This window comes from Galleria mellonella, unplaced genomic scaffold (assembly GCF_026898425.1).
Source record: "Galleria mellonella isolate WM207_F2 unplaced genomic scaffold, CSIRO_AGI_GalMel_v1 utg182, whole genome shotgun sequence".
Lineage (NCBI taxonomy): Eukaryota > Metazoa > Arthropoda > Insecta > Lepidoptera > Pyralidae > Galleria > Galleria mellonella.
In genome coordinates, this window is record NW_026442023.1 from 127,394 (window position 1) to 140,860 (window position 13,467).

The following is a 13,467-nucleotide window of genomic DNA, read 5'->3' on the forward strand; positions in this document are numbered from 1 at the left end:
GCTATTCTACTTTCTCTTAGAAAACTGCTATTATGCAGTTATCCAATATTTAAATGATTTAATAATATAAATTAACTTAATTAAGAATTTAGAACCTAATGTGAACTTTCTACAATACCGACATCTTCTACCATTACTGTTATTCCTTAGGTGTTGTTTTTTTTTAATCTAATTATTATAATTTCCTATCATTTGACATAAAATGATTTTGAATCGTATTTTTATCAATTTTAGTGTTTTTGTTGTTTAAATTATCATTTTTCATGACTGTGACATTGATTGCTGTAATGCCTACTTTTAATAATACATAATAATTAAATTTAAGTTTCTTAAATTGAAAATTTGTATTGTATTTAACAATTTTTGTGTAGGGTTTCACAATATTTGTATGATCGATCAATAACAGCTTATTTCAACCGTGAAGCAGTTGTGTTTGCATGGCTGTGTTTCGGTTTGAAGGGTGGGAATTGGCAGAGAATTTACAGGGTACAGAGGAGTAACACCTGAGTCCTCAGGAATGGCAACGCATGGGGGGTGCATTCACGCATGGTATCATGGGTGAAACAGTATACTCTGTTATGTCCATGGTACTGCTTATGTCTATATGCGACGGTTACCACTTTCCATCGAGTGGACCGTCAGCTTGTTTGCCTTTCTAAGTTGTATAAAAAAAAACAGAGGAATATAGCGAACTAAATTATTTTTTAAATATAATACCATGCAACTAAATACGTATGTTTATACGAATAAATGATTGACTTGCCTTGACTTGACTTTTTTTTTTATGTAAAAGTGACTTCATTAAAGAAATGTCTATTTTAAGAATAACAAGTTCACGTCTAAAATATTAACAAAATAGTAAACAGACAGATAACAGAACCTACTAATATAATTATCTTTATACTACTTATTTAGACTTCAATAGTAAAATGAATTAATTTTTTTATTAATAAACATAATTAATTGAATTAATTATACACTTCTTTCCTTATCCCATGACCCACTTGAAATCAAGTCCTGTATGTCCTAGGTTATAGAATTAGTAAGGTCACAAACAATCAATTACTTGGGTACCTCTGTCCCATTCGTGTTTCAACCGTGAAGCAATTGTGTTTGCATGGCTATGTTTCCGTTTGAAGGGTGGGATATGGCGTGAATTTACAGGGTACAGAGGAATAACACCTGAGTCCTTAAGAATGGCAACGCATGGGGGGTATCATGGGCGAAACAGTATACTCTGTTATATCCATGGTACTGTTCATGTCTATAGGCGACGGTTACCACTTTCCATCAGGTGAGCCGTCAGCTTGTTTGCCATTCTAAATTATATATAAAAAAAAAAACAATAACTATATTATTGTAAATTTTTTATTGCTGTATAAACCAAATATTTTGTTAAATAATCCTCATGGATATTGGACAGCCGTGTGTCTCCACAAATGGGGCACCCTTTTCCTATTTTATGCTCCAAAAATTTTAACGCAAAGTTGGTGTCACAGGTATGATTTTTGGCGGGTGTTAAACCTATGATTTTTGGTGATAAAATTGGCGCATCTATGTAAAAAATTAAAATATATGTAATACTTGTAAATATCGAGGAGTGGGCCCGGCTTAGACTAAGGGGCGACTAAGGGAACATAATGGTCAAGGGATGGGCAATATCGTCCCTCTTAAAACATCATCAACGCTGAACTGCGATTGCTGAAATGCAAACCTGTAGACGATGCATACGGAGAGGCCTGTGTTCAATAGTGGACAGTAAACGGCTTATTATTATTATTATTGTTTAGTTTTAGAATCTAACTGACCCGTTGCTAGCAATACAGGGTGTATTCATCAGGTCGACCACCACGCGGTTCCTCTTGGAAATCATCGTGGTTAATTCTAGTGATTTTTTTGTCACGATGGACCCCTTACTGATACCTCGCCAGCGTATACTGTTAGCGCAGGCAGGGTTACCATTCCATTATCATCCATTAAAAAAACCCTTTTGGAAGAAGCCTATGTTCAGATAGATAACGGCTGATTATAATGATGGATTATACTACCAACGGATTTAAGACTTGTTTTTTTTTATACAACTTAGAATGGCAAACAAGCTGACGGCCCACCTGATGGAAAGTGATAACCGTCGCCTATAGACACGAGCAGTACCACGGACATAACAGAGCTGTGAATATAACTGTAGTATAAAAAAAAACCGTTTAATCGATTTGATCGATCAACATGGCAATTCTGAACACGCATTTACATAAAAAAAAATCTCGCTAATTAAAAATATAATAAAAATTTTTAACTAATCAATTACGTAATTAAATGATTCACACACGACGGCGGTTTCGGTCATCGAGTTACGTATTGACTACTTGCTATACTAAATTGAACTAACACATTAAGCACTTGAGTTAATTATTGCTCGGCATCCATGATTAATGCGAGTGACATTTTGCATTTATAATACGTCGGTATTCAAATCCAGTTGGAGGAACTCCGGTACTGTACCGATGATAATATCAGTACTATTTTATTGACGACTAGCTGTTGCCTGCGACTTCGTCCGCGTTTCCTTCGTTTTTCGTAAAATAAGTAGCCTATGTCCTTCCTCACGGTTCAGTAGTTTTGATGTAACAGACACATTTCCCTTCACTGCTCTGCTTCTATTGATCGTAACGTGATGAAAAGTATACTATAACCTGCCCAAGAGTATGAAGAATAATTGTACCAAGTTTCGTTAAAATCCGTCGAGTCATTTTTGTTTCTATAACGAACATACAGACAGACAGACAAAAATTTTACTGATTGCATTTTTGGCATCAATATCGATCACTAATCACCCCCTGATAGTTATTTTGGAAATATATTTCATGTACAGAATTGACCTCTCTACAGATTTATTATAAGTATAGATAGATGATACATCGTATTATGATAATGTGTGTGTGTTTGTATGCGTGCGTGTGTGTGTGTGTGTGTGTGTGTGTGTGTGTGTGTGTGTGTGTGTGTGTGTGTGTGTGTGTGTGTGTGTGTGTGTGTGTGTGTGTGTGTGTGTGTGTGTGAGAGAGAGAGAGAGAGAGAAGTGTGGACCAAAAGACAATGTAGTGTCAAAAATCAAAATGGGAATGTAACATTGGTTTGGCCATTTGGAGAAGTTGGATGAAAGAAGAATTACGAAAGTGATTTATCGAGTACAAACGAATGGAGATGTCAGTAGAAGCCACCCTAGATGGACGTATGTCGACCAAATACGCGACGTGCTGATGAAGGACCAAATAACAAATACCCATAACTGGGATATGAGCGTGACAGATATGTATGTATCTTAGATTATAGTGTGTATTTATTTATTTATTTAGCTCCTTATTGCACAATAAAGAAAAATATACAATAACAATTGAACAATTCAAGTGAAATACAGTTACATAAACACAGATGTATGTTCTATTATTTTTTATTTAAATGTTTATTAAATTAAACATCGAAAATCGTATCATAAAAGGACGGACATTTTTCCCATGTACACATGGCAATTCCATTCATTTCCATAAAGTTATATTGGATGTAGCCTTACAGATTCGAAAACTGGTTATTCATTATTTTTATCATTTATTCATTTAATTAATAACCGTTATTCATTTAATCTCGTGTACTTATTTAATTTAATTTGGTAATATTTCATGAACACAAAGTATTGTCTAAATGTAAGAGCTTTATCTACTATTAACCTTAATCACAGTTGGGGGAAAGGGATTGTTAGTAATGGGGCCTGACCCATTGCTAGCAATATACCCAACCAGGTCGATCTCCTCGCGGTTCCCCCTGGAAACTATCATGGTTAATTCCTGATGAATTCATCATGATGGGCTAACTGGCCTGTTTTCATTCTCGTCTATCACCCTTCACTGGTGCTCCGCCAGCGTATCCCGTTAGCGCAGGCGGGGCTACCATACCATTTTCACCCATCAGAAAACAAAACCAACGCAGAAGTTTAAAATTAATCAAAAATAATAATATTCAGAAATTTTGTCTGTCTGATACTATCATGAAAAACTACTGCAAAAAAAATTGGATGCAATGTTCACGGTTGCTTTCCTGAAGGTTAAACATAAAACTTTATTTATTTATTTTCAAGAAATATGATAAATATACGCTTAGATACTTAATGTACTTATTCACGAGGGCGATGCCACTTTGTAGTTAGTAAGGTAGATATTTGTATTTAGAATCTCTTCGGTTTTGGAAGTTGAACAAAAATGGTATCATAACATCTAGAATTATTCAAATTGAATGTTAATATAGTGATATACGAATTGATAAATCGAGTTTAAGGACGGCCTTAAGAAGGACGCAGCCGCGCGCGCCGCTGGAATGCGCCCCGCGTGGGTTTTACATCGTGATTCATCATTTCGGATGTAAACAACATTTTTATAGTAGCGTTGTAGTGGCATCTGACTTTTGGAGTTCCGTCTAAATGTATAACAAATATTTTTAAACTACCTCTATACCGCGACTTTGCTCGCGTGTAGTAAAGATTCTATGTGTCGTCGAATAACCCCCAGCAACCCGGGGCGAAAGGGGTTGTTAGCAATGGTGTTTGACAGCCCTATTGCTAGCTATATGCCTTATTAGGTCGACCTCCAAGTGTTTCCCCCTAAAAAACCATCATGAACAATTCTTGTTGAATTCGTCACGATGGGCTAACTGACCTCTTTCATGCCTAATTCTAGGGCTAACTGACCTGCTTCATTCTCGCTATGCTATCATCCTCTACTGGTGCCCCACCGGTATATACCAATAGCGCGGGTGGGTTTACCATTCCATTATCACCCATTAAAAAACCCCTAATACCCCCAGGGGGAAGGGTTTGTTAGTAATGCGGACTAGCAGTCCCATTGTTAGCAATATATCCTATCAGGTTGATCTCCACGTGGCCCGTCTGGAAACCATCATGTTGAATTCCAGGTGTATTATTCATGACGAGGCTAACTGACCTGTCTTTTCATTCTCACATATCATTTCTCACCGGTGCACCGTCAGCGTATACCGTTAGCGCAGGCGGGATTACTACTTCATTGTCATCCATTAAAAAAAGGATTTTTAAGAAAAGAGAAGGGATTTTTAACAATATGAGGACTAAAAACTCCATTGCTAGCACTATACCCTATCAAATCGACCTCCACACAGTTCCTTCTGGAAACCATGGTAGTTAAAACTTCTAGTTAATTAATTACAATCGGTCAATGTGATGAAAACATAATTGATATTGCTGGCAATAAGTGTAAAAAACTCCCATTATTAACAAACCCTTTGCCTTCCATTTAATCATGTTCGACTTCATCCATCATCATTGCAGCCACAATCATTCACTGCTAAATATAAGCCGCCCACATAGAAAACTGTCATGAAGAACAAATCTAAGTCACCTGCATGCCCTACACCCACAGTCTCCCTATAATGCATTTGAGGTCCTTGCTCCAACTAATTGCAGTGCCCGCATCTATACCGCCCACTGGAATCTTTTTTAATAATATCGTCACCTTTGTGGTAAACTTACGAAACTGAAAAAGATACATTTTACAGGGGAACGTTTTGAAACATTAGAATGCAAATAACTTTTGTTACAAGACTACTGTAAAAGATCATGCTAACATTTTAGTTTTAAAGTCCTGTTTTTTATTAAATGCGCTTAATTAATTATTATTATATTACAAGTATCATAAATAAATGCATATTCGTTACTTTGCACCTTCATACATGAAAGTTCCTAGGTATTGAGTACAGCAAATCTACGAAAGTGGCAGTTTCATAAGGTGCATAAGAAAATCATTTATTTTAATATCTGGCAAACTAACGAAAGTACCACTTTCGTAAATATACCAGGGTATAAATTACATGTTTTGGAGAAAACTTCAGTTTAAATAACAACGTTATAGCAATTATTCATGTAAAATAACTAAATTAGGATTGAAAAATTGATAAAATAATTATTGAAATTTTCAAATTAAAGTGTTTATTATAGAAAATACTATAAAAATACTATAAAAATATGCTAAGTAAGTTTACTTTGGATATATCACAAAAATATGAAGATTCGAGCTACTTCATTTCTTTAACCGTTAGAGATAGAAATTTAAAAATAAGCCACAATAAGTAGTTTGACGCAAAATGTAGATTTCTAGAGGAATGTCAAATTTGAAAAAACTGCAGATTCGTAAATTTGCCATAGAGATGACGATATTACATCACACGAAGGTGAGGGCCGTATATAAAACTGCGCACATCAAGTTGCTAAATAGGCTGTTCATTTTAAAATCTTAGACAGTATTAGTGCAGTACTTCACACACGTACTGAACTGAGTGGCGACCGCGTACGGATAAACGCAGTGTAGGACGACCCCCCCACTAGATGGAGCGACGACCTGAAATGCATTGCAGGGAGTTAGTTAATGCAATTGGTTCAAGACCATTCTTTATGGCAAGCTATGGGAGAGGATTATGTCCAGCAGTGGACATAAGCCGGGTCGGGTCGCTAGTAATATTATAAAATTGTAAAACTCAAATGAAATTAGAAAAACTTAAAACCAAACAAGTTAAATAACCTGTAAATTTACCATGTTAGTATAATTGGCTCCGAGCATTTATAGAAACTTATAAACCGTATGGTCCCGGCATAGAATAGGCCACCCTTTCCTTTCCCGTGGGTGTCGTAAGAGACGACTAAGGGAGGGCGAGGGATGGGTAGAAACATCCATCTTAAAACATCTCTAAAGCCTGGAAAGAAAGATTCTTGACCCCTCGACTTCATTGCAACGATCTCAAATTCCTTGCACGGAGTCAGTGACTGCAGATGGCTCGGGACCGTTCCTCACAGCAGTCTTTATGAGAGGTCTGTGTTCATCAGTGGACAGTTAACGGCTGAAATGATGATGAAGCTTCCCCCTATTAAAAGGTTTTGCCAGTAGTTGCCACACTTGGCAGGCAGGTTGGCAACCGCAGTTTGACTTTTGGTGGTGTTTTAAGAGGGACGCTGCTACCCATCCCACCATTATAAGCTCTTTTAGCCGCCTCTTACGACACCCATGGGAACGGAAAGGATGGTATATTCTATGCCAAGACCTACTTGGATAAAGCATAGAATATTTTAGATCTAACAAAACCACGTCTGGATATTAGTCTCTCTCTCTCTTCGTCCACTTCATCACTGAAGGTCGTGTCCTTGAAAGGTGTCTGCTGCCTCTCTTATGATGTTACTCCATTTTGCCCGATCTTCAGCTTCTCGCAGGGCAGCTGCAATTGACAGTCCCGTAACGGCGGTTACTTGGTCCGACCATCGATTAGGCGATCGTCCGCGTCGTCTTTTTCCCTCTATCTTGCCTACAACCATTAGTTTGTCTAGATTGTCGAACTGTCGTCAAGCAACATGACCGAAGTATCCAAGAATCCTCCGATAGCAGACTGTCAAGAGCCTATCTAGTTGCGTCAAGATTTTTTTATACAACTTAGAATGGTAAAAAGCTAACGGCCCACCTGATGGTAAGTGATAACCGTCGCCTATAGACATGAGCACCATGAGTACCATGGACATAACAGAGTATACTGTTTCGCCCACGATACCCCCCATGCGTTGCCATTCCTGAGGACTCAGGTGTTATTCCTCTGTACCCTGTAAATTCACGCCATATCCCATCCTTCAAACCGAAACACAGCCATGCAAACACAACTGCTTCACGGTAGAAACACGAATCGGACAGAGGTACCCAAGCAATCGACTTTTGTACAAAGTCTCTCTCTGGTAGATATATTCGTGCGCTTTGCTGTCCAGGGATATTAGTAATCAATTTTATTTCTACCAATGACATCATCAATAAATCAATCACTGACTCTAATGACTGTTAATGAATAATTGATACACTGATAATAGAATTTACGTTTCCTCTGAAATCATTTATATAAAAAGCAAATATTGATAAAAAAAAACATCATTACTGGTCGTCACAAGGTTTCATTCGGTCATATCTAATACAAATATCTAGTTATAATCGCTTCTTATTTGAAACATACATTTGTTACCTTAGTACACAGTTTATATGGATTTAATTTAATTAGATGTCGCATACTATAATATGAGTACAACATAAACGTATTTCGAGATAGTTTGAATAAATTTAAACACTTCAAATAGAAGGAGTTACGACGTTAAGAGGTAGCAAACTTACTTGTACTTTTTACTTTATATATACAATTAAAGATATATATAAATGCTTTTAAACCTTCGGCGGCGAGACACTGGTAATAAAATTGCGTATAAATATTGAAGTTAACCAGTGTTTGTTTCTATTATTGACATTATAAGTACTTATATTACATTATCAGGTTGTATTCTTCATTTTCGTGGAAATAATCTTTTGTGGTGGCTGCAATTAGATTATGGAACACACTTTCTCATGAAAGTAGAAATAGCCCAAACACTGGGATTTTCAAATCGCGTCTGAAGAATTACGTACTTATTATATTTGTGTATTATATATAATATGTATATCTATTTATGTATATTTACTTATTTATATATCTTTATTTATTTATTTATACCTATACGTAAAGACATTTTATTTATTTATTTTTAACTATAACATTTAAGTCGATCGGTACACATATAAGACTGTAACTAACTACTAATACACTGTCAGTTTTTCTCATATTGGGTTTGCTGGAAGAAATCTCTTTTGGAGATTATCTCGCTTTTGTGCACTTTTATGTTTGTTTTTTTTTTTGTCTATTTCAATAACCTTTTGTGTACAATAAAGAATAATTAACGTCACAAAAAAATTACGAACAGTAACTAGTTACTTACGAGTATATCTCAGTTAATGTAGGCAAAGCCGCTAGAGACTAATAATGGTCTATAATTCAATATTGACATACCAATAAAAATACCTAAGAATTTAGTGCCAAAAAAAGAAAGAAAATTAGCGTGAAATACCAAATACATATATATGCCGCGACGTATTTGACAAAAGACTGTTTAACATGCGCCAAAAATGGAAATACCCGCATTCCGTTAGAAAAATTTCGGCTTTTTGAGCATGGCAACAATAATTTATTGTCCATCGACACCGTCATATAATTTATTCTGTTATTTACGAGTGTCATCATCAGATCAGCCTTTAACTGTCCACTGCTGAACATAAGCCTGCCCCATAGGGAGTTTTGCAAATAGTTGACACGTTTAGCAGGCGGATTGGCAACCGTTAAGCTTTGGAATTGTTTTGGGACGCTGCTGCTTCCCATCTCTCGTTAACTCATCAACACACAATCAAGACTACTAAAGCTAAAAATACCAAATTTAAGCAGTAAATTCCTTTTATGACTTACACAAGAAACAATAAGAAAGGATTTTTCGAATTTGATCCACAAGGATAAAAAAGAGGAGTAGAATTTTGTATGAGAAAATATATTTTCTATACACTAGCTTGCTATGAATTGACAATTTTATCACTCCATCTATGTAATTCCTTGTTCTTAGAGTCTACTGAAATAATGCTTACATTCCTGTTCGTTAAGGCGACGCTCTGCATATGTCTGACAGAACTAAATGTAGTCTAGTGTCGCTAACAATCGATTATCAGTTAATAATCGATTACTTTCTATTTCTCTAGAATCCAATATCATAATCGATTAGTCCTATCTATAGTATCGAATCGATCATCACTTACAAAAATGTGTAATTGTTACATGTCGCATAATACCCCTGGTATTGCAGGTGTTCATAGGCTACGGCAACCGCTTACCATCAAGTGGGCCGTATGCTTGATTGTCACCTCAGTGGTATAAAAAAAATCGAATAATAAATCGACACGTAACGAGTATTAGACAGCACTAATGTAGGCAAAGAATTTACATGAAATTGTTTCCCTTTAATTGTGCGGTCACGACCTCCACATAGAGTTTACCGAAATTCGTTCAAATAAACTTAAGGTGCTTTTTAAACAACTAAACTTTTTAAGTTTTATAAATAACAAACTATTCTTATTAATATCATCATCATCATTATCATATCAGCCGTTATCTGTCCACTACTGAGCATAGACCTCCTCCATAGACCCCATAGAAGGAACAGTCCAAAGCCACCTGCATCCACTGACTCCCTGCAATACATTTGAAGTCGTCACTCCATCTAGCAGGGAGTCGTCCTACACTGCGTTTGCCCGTACGGGGTTCTCAATCAAAAACTCAAGAACCAATCAGTTGGCGGTTCTTCGAGCTATTTAACTAACCCATTGCCACTACAGTTTGCTCATCTTATAGTATAAATTTGGAGTGAGTGGATCATTGGTGTCTCATATATATATATATATGTACTGTGATGCCCCTGATATAATATTAGTAATGGGGTCTAACTGACCTATTGTTAGCAATACACCCTGTCAGGTCATCCTCCACATAGTCCCCTGGAATATATAATTCCCATATCTGGAAACCATCGTGGTTAATTCTAGTGGAAATCGTCATGATGGGCTAAGTGACCTGTTTTCGTCGTCACTTATCATTCCTCACTAGTGCCCCAGAATAGATATATTTCACAGTTATTCCACTAGTTGCTCACTCACAGGTGTCACTACTTGTTAATGTAATCTATTTAAACTTGAAATAATTAAATTAATTTTACCTTTGTTTTTATTGTTAGTATTAGTCAAAGTTAGTTTTTTAATCGATTCGAAGTTATAAATATATCGATATCATCATCTTCCTACCCTTATCCCAATCATTTGGGGTCGGCGTAATATAATTTTATCCATATTACAAAAAGATTTGGTTTTTAGTTTTACGACCGGCCGGCCACCTGCCTGACGTCAACCCTCTTTGAGAATATAAATATAATATATATAATAGAATATAAATATATCGATATATCGAATAAAAATATATTTGTCGAAAGATCCAATCAATTCGATGTATTGCATGACAAACATCGAATGAATTAGGTATATCAATGTTGCCTAAATATTTCTAGTTAGAGGAATCCAAGCAGATGAAATTTGTACAGTTCCCCCTATGGTATTGTATCAGATTTATGCTATTTTCTCTCTTCATTAGAATCTAATATATTTGGTAATAACAGGCACAGAACTTATTAAATCTTAACACAAAACATAATTAATTTTCATAGAAAATTATATTCAGTACACGTCGGATTTCCGACCTTTAATTTGTATGGAACTTTGACATTCAAATTAAAGTTATTCATAGTCTTGTATAATTAATTTTCACCAAAGTAATCATATTTTTTTTTTACAACACAGGGGGCAAACGAGCATGCGGCTCACCTGATGGTAGGTGACTACCGCCGCCCATGGTCACCCACAACACTAACGGCATTGCAGGTGTGCTGCCGGCCAATATATCTAATATATAAAATTCTCGTGTCACGGTGTTTGTTACCAAACTCCTCCGAAACGACTTGACCGATTTTCATAAAATTTTGTGTGCATATTCGGTAGGGCTGAGAATCGTCTAACATCTATTTTTTATTGTTAATTTTTATTTTATTATGATTTAGCATTGGAAAATACATACAGATTTAAATTTTCACGCTTTTACGATCAACCCCTGTTGTTTAATCGCGATTTTTATATTCCACAATAGGGTTGCAAGATGGCAATCAAAAATAAAAATTTAAATACTATATATTTTCATGTATAGTTCTAGAAATAATGTTTATGGTAAAACAATGTTTACCGAGTCAGCTAGTAATATATATAATGGTAATGATCACTACCCTGGTGATGAAGCAGTAATTCACTGCTTTATATCGCGATGTTTGTGGATTCCAGACCCAAACAATACAAGTTTTTTCGATTCAAAATCAATATTCTTTATTGGCGGGAAAGGGATTGTTAGTAATGGAGACTGAGAATCCCATTGCTAACAATATACCCAACCAGGTCGGCCTCCTCGCGGTTCCCCCTGGAAACTATCATGGTTAATTCCTGATGAATTCATCATGATGGGTTAACTGGCCTGTTTTCATTCTCATCGTTTACCCTTCACTGGTGCCCCGCCAGCGTATCCCGTTAGCGCAGGCGGGGTTGCCATACCATTTTCACCCATCAAAAAAAATATTCTTTTTTCAAATATTATCAATCTAATGTGACTGCGGAGTATCTTGTTTCTAAAGTTTCTATTTTTTTTTTTTTTTGCTAAGTAAAATATTTTATATATCCGGCTTCAAGCATTAAATTTTTTCCCCTAATTTAACATTAAATGAAATATGCACGGAATTAGATCCGTTTTGCTACTGACGCAAATGAAGTCATATCAGACAGTTTTGATCCCATTAAAGACCGGTTCTTCTTCGAAAAATAAAAATCGAACTAATTTCACGTGCGTAAACAAGCGTCGAATTCCAGAATACGTTCCAACCTAGGTTTTTACAATATTATAGTGACTTTTAAATATATTACTGGGAACTACATAAAATTAATGGGTTCTTTCACTTTGTTACGGTATACTCATACCATTCATCTCGCGTGTTACAAATTATACAATAACTAATTGAAGCAACAAACATTGCACTTTTTTTATAACACATGGGGCAAACGAGCATGCGGCTCACCTGATGGTAAGTGTTTTACTCCCTACCGTAAACTACTGGATGCACATTTTCTTATGGAAATAAAAATTACCATTTTATTCCCTAAGTATTTTTTTCTATACAACTTAGAATGGCAAACAAGCTAACGGCCCACCTGATGGAAAGTGGTAACCGTCGCCTATAGACAGGAGCAGTACCATGGACATAACAGAGTACACTATTTCGCCCATGATACCCCCCATGCGTTGCCATTCCTGAGGACTCAGGTGTTATTCCTCTGTACCCAGTAAATTCACGCTATATCCCACCCTTCAAACCGAAACACAGCCATGCAAACACAACTGCTTCACGGTTGAAACACGAGTGGGACAGAGGTACCCAAGCAAACGACATTGCCATTCTAAGTACCGTAAAAAAATCGACTTTCTCTATGAAGTTTATATTACACGAAGGCCGAACCTATGAACGCCGGCAGATGGAGGTACTGTGTAAAACGACTACACACCAAGGTCGTCTATCAAACATAGAAATTCCAAGTTGAAAAATGTGAAACTATAATAAATTTGATATGTCAAAAATGCCATAAATATTATTTATTAATATACAAACTTATTTATTTAACAATAAAGATCAAAATCGAATGACACTATTAATGGAAAACAAAAAGCTAAATAATCGCAGTTCACTGTATTCTTATGCTAATCAGTATATATTATATTAATATGGAGTAATTTTGAATGGCAATATATAAAATATATGTGCGTCTTGGCGCCTGTATATTAATTGTGATGAATTTACATAACACAGTTGTAGTGACGTAAATAAATATATGTTGACTATATTTAGCCTAGTAACGTGCGTTATTTAAAAAATATAGC